Source organism: Lissotriton vulgaris, chromosome 11, assembly GCF_964263255.1.
Source record: "Lissotriton vulgaris chromosome 11, aLisVul1.2, whole genome shotgun sequence".
NCBI classification, from domain to species: Eukaryota; Metazoa; Chordata; class Amphibia; order Caudata; family Salamandridae; genus Lissotriton; species Lissotriton vulgaris.
In genome coordinates, this window is record NC_141699.1 from 62,551,213 (window position 1) to 62,570,281 (window position 19,069).

Below are 19,069 nucleotides of genomic sequence, written 5' to 3' on the forward strand. Positions count from 1 at the left end.
TTGTAAACCTTTGTGTACCATGTTAACCTATGAGAGAAACGTGTATAAAAAGGAGCGATCCACAGTAGCAAAGAGAAGCAGTCTCTCAGAACCTACACCCGTTGTACTTCTTGTGACTTCTGTGTTCCCTGCAGTAAATAAATCTCGAATCTTTGACGCCGAAGGAAGTGTCCCGTGTCTCTGTCATTTGTACGCCGGAACAGGTAACCCACGAAGGTTTCAGGTGTTGTCCCCTGGCACCGCTGGGTCTTAAATAACCCAGTCCTTCAAGAGAGTCCGCCTCCCACCATTCAAGTCAGAGGCCACTGAAGTCATTTGTGGCGTGCCACAAGGATCCTCACTCAGTCCCACCCTCTTCAACGTATGCATGAGCCCCCTCGCGGCCATCGCACGCCAACACAACCTCAACATCATCTCCTACGCTGATGACACTCAACTTATCCTTTCACTCACCAAAGACCCGAACACCGCCAAAACCAACCTACATGAAGGAATGAAAGAAGTAGCCGAGTGGATGAAGCACAGCCGTCTGAAACTGAATTCCGACAAAACAGAAGTCCTTCTCTTAGGCACCTCCCCCTCTGCCTGGGACGACTCTTGGTGGCCAGAGTCCCTTGGAAAAGCACCCATCCCGACAGACCACGCACGGAACCTGGGCGTCATTCTGGACTCCTCACTCTCAATGACCAGACAAGTCAACGCCATTTTATCTTCTTGCTTCACCATTCTTCGCATGCTCAAAAAAACATTTCGCTGGATCCCCACCGAAACTAGAAAAACGGTCACCCACGCACTGGTTACAAGCCGCCTGGACTACGGAAACACCCTATACGTCGGTACCACCGCAAAACTTCAGAAAAAACTCCAACGCATCCAGAACGCATCAGCCAGACTCATACTAGACATCCCGCATAACGACCACATTTCGGGTCACCTGAAAAACCTCCACTGGCTCCCCGTCAATAAGGGGATAACATTCCGCCTTCTAACCCACGCACACAAAGCGCTTTACGAACTTGGACCCGATTGCCTCAACACACGACTTTCCTTCTACACCCCCTCCCGCCAGCTACGCTCCTCCAACCAAGCCCTTGCTGCTGTACCTCGCATCAACAAAACCACCATGGGAGGAAGATCCTTCTCCTACCTGGCGGCTAAAACCTGGAACTCACTTCCCATTCACCTTCGCCTCACTCAGAACCACCTAGCATTCAGGAAGCAACTTAAAACCTGGATATTCGACAAGTAATCCCCCACCCCTCTCCTAGCGCCTTGAGACCCTCTGGGTATGTAGCGCGCTATATAAATTTATTGAATTGAATATTGTTACACTGTTTGGGATCGGAAGGACAAGTTATTTTTAGAGCTTTACCACAGGTTACGTCCCAAAGTGACGGTAGCTGAGATAAAATCAATGGCTATAATTAAGCATTATTAAGATTAGAAAAAAGATTTAAACCTGTTACAAATATTGCATTGAACAGATTTAAATTTTACACCAGAGCACAGAAAGATGAGAAAAGTTTCCATGATTTTCTCACAGATTTGAGAACATTGTCCATACATTGTAACTTTGGACTCTTGACTGACGAAATGATAAGAGATCAAATTATAGTACATGTTAGAAATAAAAAAATACAAGAGAGATTATAGGTCTCAGGGGATCCTAGTTTACCTGAAACTATTTCTGAAGCAAAAGCATTAGAACAGTCAGAAAAATGGATGGAAGTAGTTAAACAGAATACGAATAAGAATAGTGAGGAAGAAGAAGTTTGTTATGTCAAATCTAAAAATGAGAACCAGACACAACAACAAACACGATTTCAACACAATTATAAGGGTAATATCAATATGAATTTTCAAAATCAATCTCGTAATTTTGGTGCCTGTTTTAGATGTGGCAATAAATCCCATTTAGCCTCATATCCTGGTTGCCCTGCTATTAACAAGGAATGTAAAAACTGTGGCAGAATTGGGCACTTTACTAGTGTGTGTAGAGACATTAGACGTAGTACCACACATACACGAGGAGCAGTGTCCTACATTACAAGTAATGAAGAAACCATTCCAAATATGGACAAAGGTTTTGTTGTTTCAATCATTGATGGTATTCCTGGTCGCATTAGGAAATCTCCTAACAGTGAATTTCAGGTGTTGGATGTGGACATATTGTTGATGGTAGTCTCAGGCTCTCCATGGACAATTATTACACATCTATATTTTTTAGAAAAATTGAACAAACGACTATGTTTAGGGAATTTACTACCATCTGATATAGTTGCAGAAAGCTTTGATGGTACCAAGAAGTTCAAACATAGATGTGCATCTATCAAACTGTATATTGCAAGAAAAGGAGTCAATGTCCTGGGATGGCATGACCAATATAAACTGGGTATTATGCTAAATCCAAGAGCAAGTGAACCTGTCTCTTTATGTGATGATTCTCTATTTAACAAGGTTGCAGTTATTGGTTCTGATAACAATGATGAAAGAGAAAAAAGTTTACTGGACAATTTTAGTAATGTCTTCTGTGATAGGTTGGGAAAAATTAAAAGCTTTTCTCACAAAATTGTGTTAAAGGAAAATGCAATACCGGTCAAACAAAAAATTAGAGGTGTACCAATTAGTGTAAGACAAGAACTTAAGGAGATGTTAAAGGAGTTATCTGATGAGGGCATTATTGAAACCATCGAGTCTTCGGAATGGGTTTCCGCAATTGTTCCTGTCCGCAAGCCGGATCAAAAATTAAGGGTATGTGTGGATCTGAGAGCTCTTAACACTAATATTATTATAGATTGTCATCCGTTACCAAATATCAATGAGGTGGTATCAATGTTTGAAGAAGCTCAAATATTTTCAGCGTTAGACCTACGTTCGGCGTATCATCAGATAGAATTAATGGAAGAATCAAAGAAACTCACAGCTTTTATTATAACCTTTTGGTTTATATCAGTATACGAGAATGCCTTTTGGTCTGGCGTCAGCGGCGTCAGTATTTCAGAGAGTTATGTTCCAGATCTTTAGAGATCTTGATGAATATGTCAAGTGCTTTCAGGACGATATCCTGATTTTTTCAAGGAATGAATCGGAGTATTTAATTCATCTGAATGAAGTTTGTAAGAGATTGTAGAGCCATGGTCTTACATTGAAAGCACACAAGTGTAAATTGTTTAAACGAACAGTCGATTACTTAGGACACACATTATCTGGTAATGGAATTATTCCAAAGAAAACTAATGTGGATGTAATTGTTAAATCTCCATCACCAGCAAACAGGGATCAACTGTTACCTTTCACAGGTATGTGTGAATACTACAGTAAATTTGTGGAAGGCTTTGCAACTAAAAAGGAACTGTTAAGGGCGTTATTAAGACAAAATGTGAAATAAGAATGGTCGGATGCACAACAGAAGGCTTTTGAATGTATGAAAAAAGATATCATCAATGCACCTACATTGAAACCTTTCCGCATGAAGAAAGAATGTATAATTACAGTTGATGCCAGTCTGTATGGTTTAGGGGGAATTATTTCGCAAAGAGAAGGGAAAGATGAATGGAACGTGGCCTTTGCTTCACGTATGTTGAATGAGTGTGAGCGGAAGTATGCGGCTATTGAAAGACAATTACTTGTGTGTGTTTGGGCAGTTGAACATTTTTGGTTACATGTCTGGGGTAGTAGATTCACCCTCAGAACGGATCACAAACCATTGGTCAATATATTATCCACAGGTGGTGGATGGCACTCTACAGCTAGGATTGTGAGATTAGCATCAAGATTACAAGAGTATAATTTCAGCACAGAGTATGTTCCGGGTAAGAAAAATGTTACCGCTGATTTTCTATCTCGATTACCATGCGAACAGGAAGAGGTTAAGTTGGTTAAAGAGTCTGAGTTTATTGTCACCATTGCTGATGTTGTTGGTGAACAATTCCAAGGAATTACGGAAGAAAAGTGGAACAGTTGTGTGCAGTCAGATGACAGGTGGATTACGTTGAAAAGATATGTGATGGATGGATGGCCCAAAAAAAGTTTAATTAAGGAAGACCTTTTACCTTTTTCAAGAGTAGCAGAAGAGTTAGAATTTGAATGTGATTTTCTCTTTAAGTCAGGGAAATGTGTTCCACCACAGGGTATGCAAGATGTTATTCTTAAATTGGCTCACAAGACACATCCTGGAATGTCATCTATGAAAAGGTTAAAGGAGTTTCTTTTGGTGGCCAGGTATGGACATGTTTATAGATAGAATTGTAAGAGAATGTCAGGACTGTGTGTCAAGTGAAAAAATGCTTAGAACTAATGTTCTGCCTTTAAAAGTAGTGAAGTGGCCAGACATTCCATGGCAAAAGTTAGCTTTTGATATATCGGTCCATTCAAGAATTTACCGGATAATTCACAATATGCTCTAGTTTTGATTGACTACTACTCAAAGTGGCCGGAGATAAAATGTGTACCTGAAGCTACCACCAATGCTGTTATGGTATTTTTAAAGAAAATTTTTGCACAGGAAGGATGTCCCTCCATTCTTGTCACGGACAATGGAGTGCAGTTGACCTCATTAGATATGGAGAAGTTTCTTAAAGAATGTGGTATTACACACAAATGTACCTCATTATATGAGCCACATGAAAATGGTCAGGTGGAACGGTTTAATAGAGTATTGAAATCTAAATAACTGATGTGATCAAAACAAGTGGAGATTGGATGGATGCTTTAAGAGAAAAATTATGGGTTTATCGTATTACACCTCACTCCACAACAGAACTTAGTCCATTTAAGCTACTCAAAGGAAGGGAACCAGCATCAAAAATCTGTCCATGGTGGTTCAAAAGTATATGCCAGAGTAAACTAGACATCAAAGAATGTGTGCATGATACCGCTAAAAGAGTTGAAGCAAAGCAAAACAAAACTGTGAAATGGTATAATGAGAAATGGAAAGTTAAAGTTCATGATTTTGTTGTAGGAGACTGGGTTAGGATTTCAAGACCAGGACTAATGAATAAAGGTTTGTGTAAATGGGGTAAACCAATACAAATCAAAAAAGTGTTCAGCAATTCTGTAATTACCCAAGATGGGAAAGTGTGGAATGTAAGAAGGACTGCAAAGTGCAATAGTAGTAATTATAGTTCCAGATTTAGTAATCAGTTTAATACCAAAAAGTTTTTTCCTAATACCTAAGGGTGGAACACATAAATCACCCCTGAAAATGACGTCATTAACAATGGAGAGTTCACCAGACACCTGAGCAAAGACCTTTAAGGGCGCAGGGAGGGAGCGAATTCTTGGCCAACCAGAAACAATTAAATTTTTAACATTGAGAAGAACTGAATCTTCAGAGCAACTATGTTTCCATTCAGTTTCTGAAATACAAAAAGGTGAAAGGACCAACTCTTCAATGGATGCTACCACACATTCAACATCATCAACGGAATTATCCTCAACATCATTCTCAAGTAAAGATAGTCTTGAAAGAGCGTCCGCTCGCGAATTATTGCCACCTGAGATGTGTCTAATGGTAAAATTGTACTCATGTAGTTTAGACAAAATGCGAACCAATCTAGAAGAAGCCTTGCCTGTTCCGTTACCGTTGAGAAGGTGAAGTAAGGGCTTGTGATCACTGAGGAGAATGAAGTGTGATCCCCAGATAAATGTTTTAAACTTCTCAATTGCCCAGGAACAGGCAAGGGCTTCTCTTTCAATAGTGCTATAATGAGACTCAGCTACATTTAAAGCTCTTGAAGCGAAACCAACCGTATTCTCCCTACAAGAGTCTCTTTGAGTCAAAACTGCACCTAAACCCCTTTGACTAGCGTCAACAGCAATGGTACATTCTAAACTTGGATTGAATGATGACAGAGCAGGTGCTTCTATAATAACTTTTTTTACAGTGTCAAAAGCCTTGTTAGCTTCTTCGGACCAAATGAACTTAGTATCTTTCTTGAGCAAGGTGCGGAGAGGTTGGACAAACGGAGAATAATTTTGGATGAAACGTGAATAGTACTCAGCAAGTCCAAGAAATGACCTTAAGGCATCCTTATCTTTGGGAACAGCCACATTTGAAATGGCTTTAGTTAAACAAATCTTCGGTTTGATACCAAGTGCAGAAATACTATGACCCAGATAGTCCAGTTCTTTTACCATAAATATACATTTTTTGACACCCAGAGTTATGCCAACTTCCTGAAAGCGAGATAGGACTTTCTTTAATACCTTAAGATGCTCTGATCTATTTTTGGAATGTATAAGAACGTCATCCTGGTAGGCTTGTACATTTGGGATGTCATGCAAAATTGTGTCCATGAATTTTTGGAAGACACTTGCGGCAGAAGCCAAACCAAAGGGGAGTCTAAGATATTTGAATGCCCCAAAGGGTGTTATAAAAGTTGTTAACTCAGAGGAGGACTTAGACAGAGGAATTTGATGATAGGCGCTTTTGAGGTCCAAAAGTGAAAAGATTTTGGATTCCGAAATGCCTGTCAACAATTCCTGAATCTTAGGTAAGGGATGACAATCCACAATAATGTTTTGATTAAGGGAGCGCAAATCTGCACATAAACGAATAGAGGAATCCTTTTTCTTAACGACAACTATAGGACTAACCCATAAGGAAGAATTGGTGGGGACAATAATACCCTCTGAAACTAAATTGTCAAGGACTTTTTTAAGTTCATCTCTTACATTTAAGGGAACATTCCTCAGCTTATGGCAGACAGGAATGGCATTGGGTTTCAATCTGATAAGATGCTCAAAGTCCTTGATGTGGCCCACCGAATCCTTGAAAACCTTTGGAAATTCAGATATTAAGTTCTGAATCTCCAGGTCCTCTTCATGAACTACATTAAAAATTGAGGTCTCATTGATTTGAACTGGTGAATCAGAACCTGGAACCAATTTCAAACCCATTCTAGCTAAATCTTGCCACCCGACAATAAGTTTCCCATCAACAGCAATATAGACTTTTGTTGTGGTAAATCTACCCAAACATTCAATTCTTGTGATAAAATATCCTAGCATGTTAATACTTTTACCATTATAGGCTTTGGGAATGATGTCAAGAGGAGACAAAGTTACACTCTTACTCCAGATCTCATCAAATAAGGTATTAGAGATGATGGTAACGGGTGCCCCCGAATCTGCCATCATGTCTAATTTTACATTATCAACAATTACACAGCAGGTGGGGTCTTTGACACGTGTACTCTGGTGATCAAGCTCAACTAAATCAATGGATAAAATTTTCCTTTCGGGAATAGACTGGTTAGAATCAACATTTTGGATTGAGTTGATGTGAAGGTCATCAAATGGAGATTGCAAGAAAGACATGTCAACATTGGAGACATTTACATGAGGATCCTCAACAGAAGAAAGATTATTGATTCTAACTCCTTTCCTTTTTCTGCAAACAACATTAAAGTGACCAATTTTACTACAAAAAGTACACTTTTTACCCAATGCAGGACATGTGGGGCTGTTACTAAGGTGACTTTTTGACCCACATCTAAAGCAGTAAGAGTTAAATTTCTTTTGAAAAGGTTTATATGATGGGTTCTTTTGAAGAACAGCGTTAATTTGTACATCCTTTTCATGTGGAAGAAGATTTCCATCGGTGATACATCTCGAAGAGACAATCGACCTTTCTACGCTCTTGGCCATATCCAAAACCTCATTTAGAGTGGGGTCGCGACAACTCAAAATCCTTTTTTGAATCTTTTTGTGATAGCAGTTGTAAACAAACAGGTCTCTAAGAACAGTGTCTAAGTATGCCCCAAAATTACATTCCGCAGCCAAATTTCTCAAAACAGAGATGAAGTCCTCCACAGACTCATCTTGATGTTGTTTCCTTTTCATGAAGTTGAAACGTTCCATCATGACACTGGGCTGATCAATAAATTTTTTATTTAATCTCAAAACTGCGTCTGTGAAAGCATTCCATCCCTCTCCATCTCCTGATGGAGGTACAGACAATGGAAGATTGTTATAAATCTCCTTTCCAGCAGTTCCCAAATGGCTGTATAAAATAGCCAACTTCCTTTTTGCAGAATATTTGTCTGCTCCAATTGCCACTAAGTAATTTTCAAAACTAATAAACCACAATTTCCATGACTCTTTGGGTTTGCCAGGATTAGGTAAAAAATGGTTCAAGTACACAATTTGTTGGTTAGTGGCCATAATGTAAATAGGAAGCTTTGTAAACGTTTTTTTTTTTTTTTTTTTTAATAGTTAATACAGTATATACAGTGAATGGAGTAACTGTATTGAAGTTTTTTTTTTTAAATAAATACCTTCTTAATTCGATGCGCTCGCTGTAGAAAACCGAAGAAACAGACTCGAAAATCACTCGGTAAATGTTGCTATGGAAACGAGTGAAACAAAATGGCCCCCAGAGCGTGAGCGTGATGACGTAGGCAAATGATGTCATCCGCGTTGGGAAGCGCTCGAGAATTCAACCAGTAGGCTGTCAAGATTAAGCAAAAGTGAATAAATTCCTCAAAACTCACTGCAGCGTAGTGTGATGACGAGGTTTCCGGTATCAGAGAAGGAAAGCGAAGATTTTGAAGCGAAGCGCATGTGTAAAAACAGGTATTTTCCAGGAGAATGCGCAAAAAATGGTGAAATGCTGTTAGAAATGCCGGGATCGCCGTAGTCCTTGTCGCCAATATGTGAAGTAGGATGGCAATGATGATGAAGCAATGGAAACTATTAAATAATAGTTTATTCAAGTAAAGAACAGCAGATCACAGGAGCGCAGCTTGCCAGGAACCAGTCCGTGGAGAAACTGACTCAGGTACAATACAGTACAGTTAATAATCAACCGTGTCCAACATGACACGAGGGACGCACTTTTGAAGAGAAACATTCTCTTCAGAAGTGCGTGCAGCATGTTGGAATGCAAACAATATGACTGAATGAAAGACACGAGAGAATACATGAGCGCGCCGCCGCGCGCCATGTAACCTATTCAAAAGAATACACTTACATGCACTTTACAATTACGTCCTCTTAGCAGGGGCGGATTGGCAAGGCGGGCATTCGGGCATGGGCCGAAGGGCCGGTGCCTCAGTGCCCTCTGTGGGCCGTTTTTTTTCTCCCCTGTCCCAGTCCACAGAGAGTGGACTAGGAAAGGGGAGAAAAAAAAACGTCCCACAGAGTGCACGGAGACAGAGAAAAGGAAAGCAGCCTCGCTGTGCGGCCGGACAGCGATTGTCAGCTGTGGCCTCTCCTTCACCCCTGCCCTGCCAAGCAATCAAGCTGAGGCTGTGCTGGGGAGGGGCCAGGTGTTTCTCAGCCATGAGCCATTTGCACCTCGGCCCCCTGGCGCCCAAGCAGCCCGGAAACGGTGTTAGTCTTAACACCTCGCCCACAGCCCTTCACATTCAGGGCATAGTGGGCGAGGAAGAATGAGTCTTGCTGTGGGGGCCTGGTGATGTTTGGAATTTTTTTGTTTTATTTATTTATTGATGCGATTTTATATAGCGCAGACTTTACCCGAAGGTGTCAGAGCGCTTCACACTAGGAACAGCAATAATACATGAGGAGAAAATTATAAGTGGACAAATTACAAAAGCAAACGTTAAGTTACATGAATGAAAAGTGACAATAGTGAGCAACCAAAATACAAGAGGAGCAAACGATACATTACAGGAGGAAAAAGTGATATGTGTGCAGGTTACAAAAGCGTACAAAATACAAGTAGAGGTATAATACTGCAATTAATGGCAGACACTCCAGCACAAGAACAAACGTTACGTAGGCAATGGTGGCACTTGTGCAAGTATCTAAAGCATACAAAAGTGAGAGGTAGCAAACAGTGTGTTACAAGAGAAAAGTGACGTGTGCAAGTTACAAAAGGGTACCATACACAGGTACAAGGGTAATACTACAGTAAATGGTAAATACTCAAACTGCCAGAACACACTGGGAAGGCACTTCCCATGCACCAGCTTCACCTCAGCCTCCCCCCTGCCTACCTGGCTACCTTGGATGACCCAGAAAGCTGTGTTTTGTGCTCCCCTGCCAGGACATTTTCCCAAGGCCTGGAGGGTTGATTAATTTACTAATTGCAGGGGCCTTACCTCTGTTCATGTGCTCCTCAGCTGAAGGTCTGGGGAGGGCTAAGTAGGTTAATAATAGCAGGGGCTTTGCTGCTTTTCAGGTGCTCCTGTGCTGGAGGGCTGGAATAATTTTGTGACAAAAAGGGGCCTTGCTATTTTTTTTAGTTGCTCAGCATGTAGGCCATTGTCACCTTGGCCCTGTGTCGTGTGCAAGAACAGTATCCTCCCACTTTCATTCCTTGTCTGTGCAAATGGTGTTTCATGAAAGGGCACGCCCCTTGAATGTGGGCCACGCCCCTTAAATATGGGCCACGCCTCTTGAATGTGGGCCACTTTTTTCGTCAGTGCCCGGGCCGAATTGTGATCCCAATCCGACCCTGCCTCTTAGTACAGTTTATCAGAGGTTTGGGCCCACGTCATGCAATGTCAGTGCTGCACCCGTCTGCTTTCGGCCCAAACATCCGTTCGCGTGTAAAATCTGTACTGCCCCATATGGGCGCCCCTCCGTGTCATGAGAGCACCTTCAGTGAGGATGAGCACATCTATCTGTTCCGGCGTTTTCAAGTCACTTGAGCATTTTGATTCCAGTTATATCCACTGGGTGGCGCCCTTCACCGTTGAAATGACAGATGTTTGAGACTTACGGTTCGGGATCAGTGCCTCGAGCAAAGTTCCTGGGGTGAAGTCACGTGTACTTTGGCAGACAGACTCTAGATAGGGTAGAGCCTGGGACATTTGCCTGTTACTGACACCTGTCCTCCCCATTTCGAGCGCATTTTTCAAACTGAAAACACTCTCCTGTCGTTTTTGGCTGTGACTCCACGAAACATTAATCAGTCATAATCACTTTCAATGTAAAATTAACCTAAAGCAGCCTTGACAGTCAAAAGGATGCACCAGGAGGCAGACTGGAATGTAGCATGTATTTATCATACCTGGTTAACATGCATGAAACGTGTCTGCTCTTATAAACCCTGCACTGTGACCGGGTGACCCTCTCTTAAAACGAGTTGGAGAGACGGAGCCTCTGAGAGATGCAGGGAGGTGTGACGATGGATCGAAGGGGTCAGGAGGGTCTTGAAGCAGCTAATGAGCCGCGAGCCTATTTGCATAGAGGAGCTGACCCCTCCCCTGCAAGGGTTTAAGGATGACTTTGGGGCCCCACTCAGAGATCCGTCTGCACCTAAGACCAGAGCTTTGCTGACGCGTCGCCATGTCCTGGGCCCCCCTCCTCCTCCTCGCGCTCAGCGCCCTCTGTGCCTGTAAGAACTGACTGGGTTTACTTATAATTAGCCCATTAACAGTTTAAAAGAAATAGATCAGACTAATGTACTTATGTGTCCTTTATATTTTCTTGCAGGTTCCTGGTCTCTACCTTCGCTGACCCAGCTCTCCTCACTGTCGGTAACCCCGGGACAGACGGCCAGACTGCCCTGTGTCATGAGCAGAGCGTTCAAGGTCAGCGACTACCATATCTTATGGTACCAACAGAGGCCCGGGAGAACGCCCAGGTACCTGCTGAATTATTATAGTAGAACGGACAGACCCTCAGGGACCCCCGAGCGCTTCTCGGCCTCCAAGGACCCCCCCAGTAACACCTGTCACCTGCTCATCACCGGGGCCCTGGGGGAGGACGACGCGATATATCACTGTCAGATCTGGGACAGCGACAATGCTTCACAGTGACACCGAGCGATGGGGAAGTGAGACAAGAACCTCGCCACAAACACAACTCACGGCCCCTGTGTGACGTCATCTTTTCGCCGTGTGCCGTATGAAGAAGCCGATATCATATGGCACACCGCGGCACCGTGGGAGTTGGCAGGTCTGGGTTCAACAAGCATTGACTAAGTCAATAGTTTTGCCCGGCAGAGACTCACAGCTTCCTGGCATAAATGCAGATATAGTCTGCGCCAATTCATAATAACCAAACCAGCTACATATACTCGTTTTCACACGGTCCAACAAACAAACATGCACCAGTGCACACAAACAAAAATATAATGCACAGAAATAAATCACCTCCGGACCGATGCACACAGACCATCACCCACGGGGCACAGGGTGAAGGGTAGCAGGGTGAAAAGAGTAATGTGAACCACAGGGGCCCAGGTTGCCACGTCCCAGGGGAGCACTGACCACTGCTGAACTTAAGGGACCAGGAGCTGATGCTCCCAGTGGAAGCACTGAGTGACGGGCCTCGTGCAAGCACAGGGGGCCGAGGCGCACAAGTGTTGTGCATCAGTGAACACTAGATTATGCACAGGTAAAGTGGAAAAGGACTGTGAGAAAAATGTGAGCACTGGAGACGGTGTGTGTGACACGGAGGTGAACAAAAGGGGCAGGTGGTAAAAGGGAACACGTCAATGTGTCACAGGTCATGTGTGACACCCCCAGCCCAAGATGTCTCGACAATAGAATTCTCAAAGATTTAGTTTACACCCCTGTGTATGTATACTGATTAAAGCAGAACTACAAACCCCAGAACACACATTTCTGTGGGTTAAAAACCCCACACTGGATTCCTGTGTCACTTTTCGACAAGTGCCTGAAGGAAAACATACACTTGGATGAATGAATGAAAAATAAACACAAAATATGCATTTCATCTCTATTATGTAAAGTATCTGACATGTTCCTGTTTAACTGTTTTAACATATTTAGCGGTTTTGCTATTTCAATACGAGGCATGGCAAGATGTAAGTAAGGTATAGATATCATGTGACAATTAAATACTATGACAGATTTCCCGAGGCTCATGAGGACAAAAATACATTTGTGTGGTGTGATTTTTTTTTATCCTCATACGTCTGATCAGTATATAGATGGAGAAAGAAGAGATAGCCATATATATTCTCAATTTCCAACCAAGAGGATACCCAAACTCTTCACCTGGGAGGGGATGAGCGACATCGAGGGATCCTCTTCTATATAGATTTTACTCTTTCCTCCTTTTTAGTTACAGAATCTTATTTGATTCTCATACTAGTATCGCCAATCTGTCTTGGCGAAGACACTAGTTATATAAGAATATCCTGTATTTACTGATGCTTAATCATTGGATTGGCAAAACCAAAGAATAACAAGAAAAGAAAAAAGAATATTTAACCAAGGAGAATGTACATGATTAAATGCATCGAAATTACATGTTCTGAGTCTATCGAGGTTCCTAGATCCAAATTAGGAGAAAGTGTCAGTTAATGGCAAGCACAGAAAAAGAGAAAAGAAGGTTTAAGGAGGACAATAATTTTCGACTCAGTTATCCCAGATACTCCAAAATTTCATTCTCTTATTAAAGTGAATTGCTCTGTCCATTTTTGCAAATCTATTAATTGAATTTAACCATTCAGTTCCTAGGGAGGGATAGGAAGAATCCACTTAATACAAAGTTCTCTTCTAGCTAATAATATTAAAACAAATATGAGGGCTTTTAATGATTTGGAGACACTAAAAAGTGATTCTTCCTCCGGAATGACACCAATGAAAGACTGACCTTTACTTCATGGCACACCAACTCTGACAAAACTTTACCCACTTTCAGCCAGATTGACTGAATGGAGGGGCACCACCGGAACATGTGCGCTTCATCCACTTTGGGTTCACCGCACTTCTGACAGTATCTCACCAGTTGTTGTCCCATCTTTGTCAATCTTCGCAGCGTCCAGTAAGCCTTGTGGATTGTAAAGAGATGATTTTTCTTTAAGAGTGTAGATTTCACAGAATACCATAATAACAATGTAGATACTTGCCAAAGTGACTCGAGGTCGATCTCCGGTAGTTCCCTCCTCCACGTCTCCAAGTACCATGTAGCAGGGTCTTCTAAAGAGTGTCCTATTATCCAATACCATGCAGAGACCTCTTTCTGGAGACCCGGTCATAGAGCTATTTTAGCCTCGTACAGTTTGTTTTGGTTGCCAGCGTTCCTGACAGTTTTACTCAAGGATTTAGCCCAGCCTAGTAGCTGGCAGTACTTAAAACAAGAAACTGCCCCTTCTGATATCTGTTGAAAGTCCTGCCAGGATAGTTGAGAGCCTTCCAGTAGCTGGCCCCATTTGCATATCCCTTTATCCCTTATCGGAATTGCGAGAACGTCTTGCAGGCACTCCGGGGTGCCTGAAGAACTCCATATTGGGGCGTGATGGCTGTAGTATGGGATCTGAAGTATCTTCCTGATATGGTACCATATAATGCAAGCACATTTTAGTGTCTTTAATCTAATTTTCTTGAAATATTTAGGGTCTCCGAACTTAATAAGGAAATGGTTAGATATATTAGGTGGGCCAAATGTCAAGGCGCAAAATAAAGGGGAGATATTGTTTGAGCTCCTAAGTAACTGCCATTTTTTTTTTTTAAATGAAACGCTCTCAAATAGCATAGGAGATCTGGGCTTGCTATACCCCTGTTTTCCTTTTTCTCCCTACATTTCTTCCATGCGATTCTCGGCCTTTTATTCCCCCATATAAAACTATTAAAAAGGCCTTGAACTGGGGGCGTGGCTTGGACGCCGAGGAAGATGGCGGTTTAGTGCGTCTCTCCTCCCGTCACGAGCGTCTTCATCCGAAATTGGAACACCTTTCTGTGCTTGCAGCTGGGATGTGACCAAAGAATCGAGCACCGGATCATTCCCTGACTGCAATGAGCTGTCCGGCGGGTCCGTAGCTGCAGCGGAACGAGAGCTGCGCCGAGCGAGGCTTCAGACGTCCATGGTGGCAGCGCGACCGAAGGAGGAGAAACGGAGCACGAAGTGAGCTCCTGCGGAGCGCAGCGGTGAATCTGGCATCACGAGAGGGGCTGGAGTAGGTGGAAGCGTCTACAGAAAATTGCACACCGGGACAGACAGCTGAAATTACCGATCGCGTGAGTACAGTGCGATCGGCCATGTCGGGGCTTCCTCTGCCTTAACTAAGATGGCGGCCGCTACTCGGTGATGCCTTACAGTGCGAGGCTAAGTGTCTCTCCTCACTAACCTTGCCTAAATTAGCCGGATATTGACACCAGGCAAGCAATGCTGAGATCTACTCTAACATGTGGGGAAGAAAGTAGTCACACATTCCTGATCTGATCAGGGGAGATGGATGTTGCTACGCCGTGTGCCTGGAGTGCCTGCCATTAATACACAATGCATTCCCCAAAGTCACAATGAATGAGCTACTCACAATGTCTGATAATCTGTCCATGAGGGCACAAAACTGCTGAAATGAGCGCCTGGATTGCGTGACATCAAACCACGGTGGGCTCCCTAATATTCCAGTCTCAACAAGCGCCACGTGCACATACTGAATGAATGTATGGGACGCCCTGTACTTCAAATGCCTTTTGCGAAGTGTTATTACTACCAGTGAACTGAGTTCTGGCTGACCAATCTCCTGTGTAGGCAGGTGCTGTATATTCTGCCCCGCGTGAGTGCCGAAGGGGAGCTTTCAGGTCACTGCCCAAAAATTCTAAGCAACCCAGAGAAGGTTCTAGTGGCTGCGATGGATACAAAGGTTCAGGGAACCCTTAAGAGACTTAAATCAGATCACTCGAACCCGGGATCACCAAACAAACCAAAGAAAGTTACTCCGGACGCGCTTGACATGATATTGAATAGGCTAGACGAAGTGAAGGACCTAGCCAAGGTCACTAAAGAGGAAGTGGTGGCAATTCATCAAGATATCCGAGATACTAATGCGCGCCTAACAGAAACAGAATCCCGGATCAGTCGCCTGGAAGACATAGAGGTTAAAACTTCAACGGCTCTGAAACACCTACACATCTCCTCTGACCAGACAACTAGACGACTGGCCGAGTTGGAAGACAGGAATAGGAGGGGGAACCTACGCATTTTTGTAATTCCGGAAGGGGCCGAAGAGTCGGAAGGTTCATGCATTCGGTTCTTGGAATCCTCGTTCACTAAAACCACGAACCTGACTTTTACCAACCCTCTTGAATTTGACAGAGCACATAGAGTACCAGGGAGAATCACTAAGACGCAGAGAGGATCAAGGCCCATCGTATGTAAACCGTTACGCTACCAACATGTGGAGCAGATCCTTGCCTTCGTGCGGAAGCACAATCATATTCTGTGGAAGGACACCAAGGTCTACATTTCTCAAGACTACAGTAAGGAGACCGTAGAAATAAGGAAGGCCTTCCTTGCCCTACGTCCACAACTGTCAGTGAAGGGATACCAATTTGGTTTTGTGGGCCCAGCGAAGTACAGGGTAACGATACGGGGATCGTCTCACTACTTCACGGACCCTATGAAGCTCAAACGTATGCTTGAAGACGTGGAAGAACGAGATATGGAACGCGACATGGAAACTAATAACCCAGACAGTCTAGCAGCCTCGGCTTCAGCTTCAGGATACAAATGACCACATCTGAGTTTTAGTACTCTCATCAAGCTATCTATGCTCTGTTAATCCTACAAGCCTAATGGGCTTGTCAATTGCAAGTTAACTACAGGGTAAGGTCTCAAGTTCATGGGCGCCTTATAGCACTGGGAGTTCTATGTAGGCATGGGCGGATTTTGCGGATTCGCAATCCGCGAATTTGCGGATTTGCGGATTGCGAAAATCCGCAAAATCCGCGAATCCTCGCGGATTTTGCGGATTTTATTTTTTGGGGTGTTCGCACGGGTTTCTGCAAGTTCGCGAGGGTTTTGTGCAATTTCGCAAATTGCGAACTTACTTGTCCGGTCGCCAGTTTTGCGAACTTGTTGTTTCTACGTGCCCAGCCTGTTTGCAAGCCTTTCTTCATCACTGCCACCCTCTATCACCACTGGCACTCTCTTTGTTCACCCATGCCACCCTCGGGCTCACCCATGTCACCCTCTGTATCATCACAGCACCCTCTGGTTCACCAGTGTACATTATTGGGGCAAACAAAGCACTGCCATCCTCTGTCAACACTGGCACTCTGGTTTACCCATGCCACCCTCTGGCTGTCACACCCATGCCACCCTCGGTGTCATCACAGCACCCTCTGGTTGACCAGTGAGTGTACATTATTGTGGCAAAGCAAAGCACACCTGCTAAGTGCCTTAAGTTTTGCATAATTAAATTACAACAACACCTGCCCTGCCCCAACTGACATTAATGAAGGCTGGCACCTGCTTGTCTGCTCCCTTTCCTTTCCTTTTCCTGTTTGTTGCAATGTAATTGTTTTTTAACAGGAACCTAACCGAATTCTGGATGGCCCCTTCAGGAAGCACTACAGGGAATGGTTACAAATGATGAGGTTGAACTTTTGCACCTGCTCATAGCTTTTCCTTTTGCAAAACTCGTTTTTCGGTAATTTTGCACTATTCGCGAGGCGCGGCGTCGTGCGAAATCGATCGTGTAAGCCGCGAACTCGTGCGAGTTACCCCAAGGTTTCTGGGCGCCGCCATTTTGTTTGCGTGACGTTTTTCCGTTTCCGCCCGCTATGTGTAGTCTCGCGCGATGAGCGCCTTGCGAATACAAGTTCGCACGAGTTCGCGAGAGAAATCGCGTGAGAACCTAATTATGCTCACGTGATCGGCCGCCATCTTGTTTTTCATTCATTCCTATGTGTCTGGGCATGGTGTTTCTATCCTCTGTATATCTCTGCCATCCTTTGCGTATTTTATTTTGTTTTTGATCTATTAAACTTTTTTTCTATCCCTCTTGTTTTTAAGGTCTATATTTTTGTGTTTTAGGCTACTTTTGTTTACTTTTCAAGTACTTTTTAAACTTTTATTTCCTTCTTCTCTACTCCTATTCTTTTTCATTTTATCTCCTTACCTGCCCAGAACATGGTGAAGACAGCTGTCAAGCTGCCCAAGCCGGGCACCGCAGCCCGTGCCCGGCTCCCGTGTGGCCGCTTGAGGGCGGAAATGGTGGTGCCCAGGGAGATCTTCAGCCCTGAGGAGGTGGGCACACTCGTTTATTTTGTGCAGCGCCGTCTCCCGAGGACCATCGCAGCAGGCGGCAGGATTGCTGCCGGTTATACCAACAGCCAGGAGCGTCGGAAGCGGTGGGGGCAGGTGTGCCGGGCCCTTTTTAAGATCACGGGGGTCCAGCGCACCTATAATCAGGTGACCCACCGCTGGACCGATATTCTGGAGCGGGAGCACGACCTGCTCGATCTGCTGGGAGTGGAGGTCCCCGGGCTTGGTGAGTAGTAGTAGCAATTTTTTCCTCACTCACTACTCTGTTTTTTCTCCTGCTCTGTGTGTTAATATTGCAAATGTTTGCTTTAACTTTTTTACAAAGAACAATAATGCTGCTGATTACATTGATAGGAGAGCTAAATTAATATTTCAAAATCTTCTGTGCATTTCAGGTGCACTGCTCTCTTTCTCTGTGGCGGTGCCACTGCTTATTTGTTTTCTATTTTGTGTTCATTTAATTGGGCTGAGTAATGTATGAGTGTACTTTACAGAACTGCGTAATGCTAGACACAAAGGGGCAGATTTACAAGCCCCTTGCGCCACGTTTACGCTGCCTTACCTGACGCACAGCGACGTAAACGTGGCGCATCCCAGCGAGTCATGTACAACGTGATGCTTCTAAGGAGATGCGCCACGTTAAGACCTGGGCCTGCGCCACAATGGGTGCGTTGCCACGCAGGGGGAGGGGGGGGGGGGTGGCGGTCAGGCAGATGTGCGCCTCGCAAAAGTGCCTGCGTGAAATCTACAAGATTTAACGCAGGCACTTCCGCGACGCTGCTACGTCAATTCTTTATGCCTGCTTGCTTGAAGCAGGCGTAAGGACTGATGCGGTATGTTGAGTATTGGGCATCCCTGAGCATTGCTATAGTTGCATCGCGCCTGCGACGCGACTCTAGAGATGCGCCCCTCTTTCGTCACGAGATGCATCACGCATCTGCCTACCCTTGCACCAGGGTTTGCCGCATTGTAATTGCGGCGCATCTGCCGTGATGCAAGGTTAGTTTTGAGTTACGCATTTTGTTCTGGTGCACCTCTGGAGGTGTGCAGCCCAGAACTCGTAAGTATGCCCCTAAGTGCATTACCTGTGCATCCCTGCAAAGTGTGAGGCACGCCAGCACCACCCATG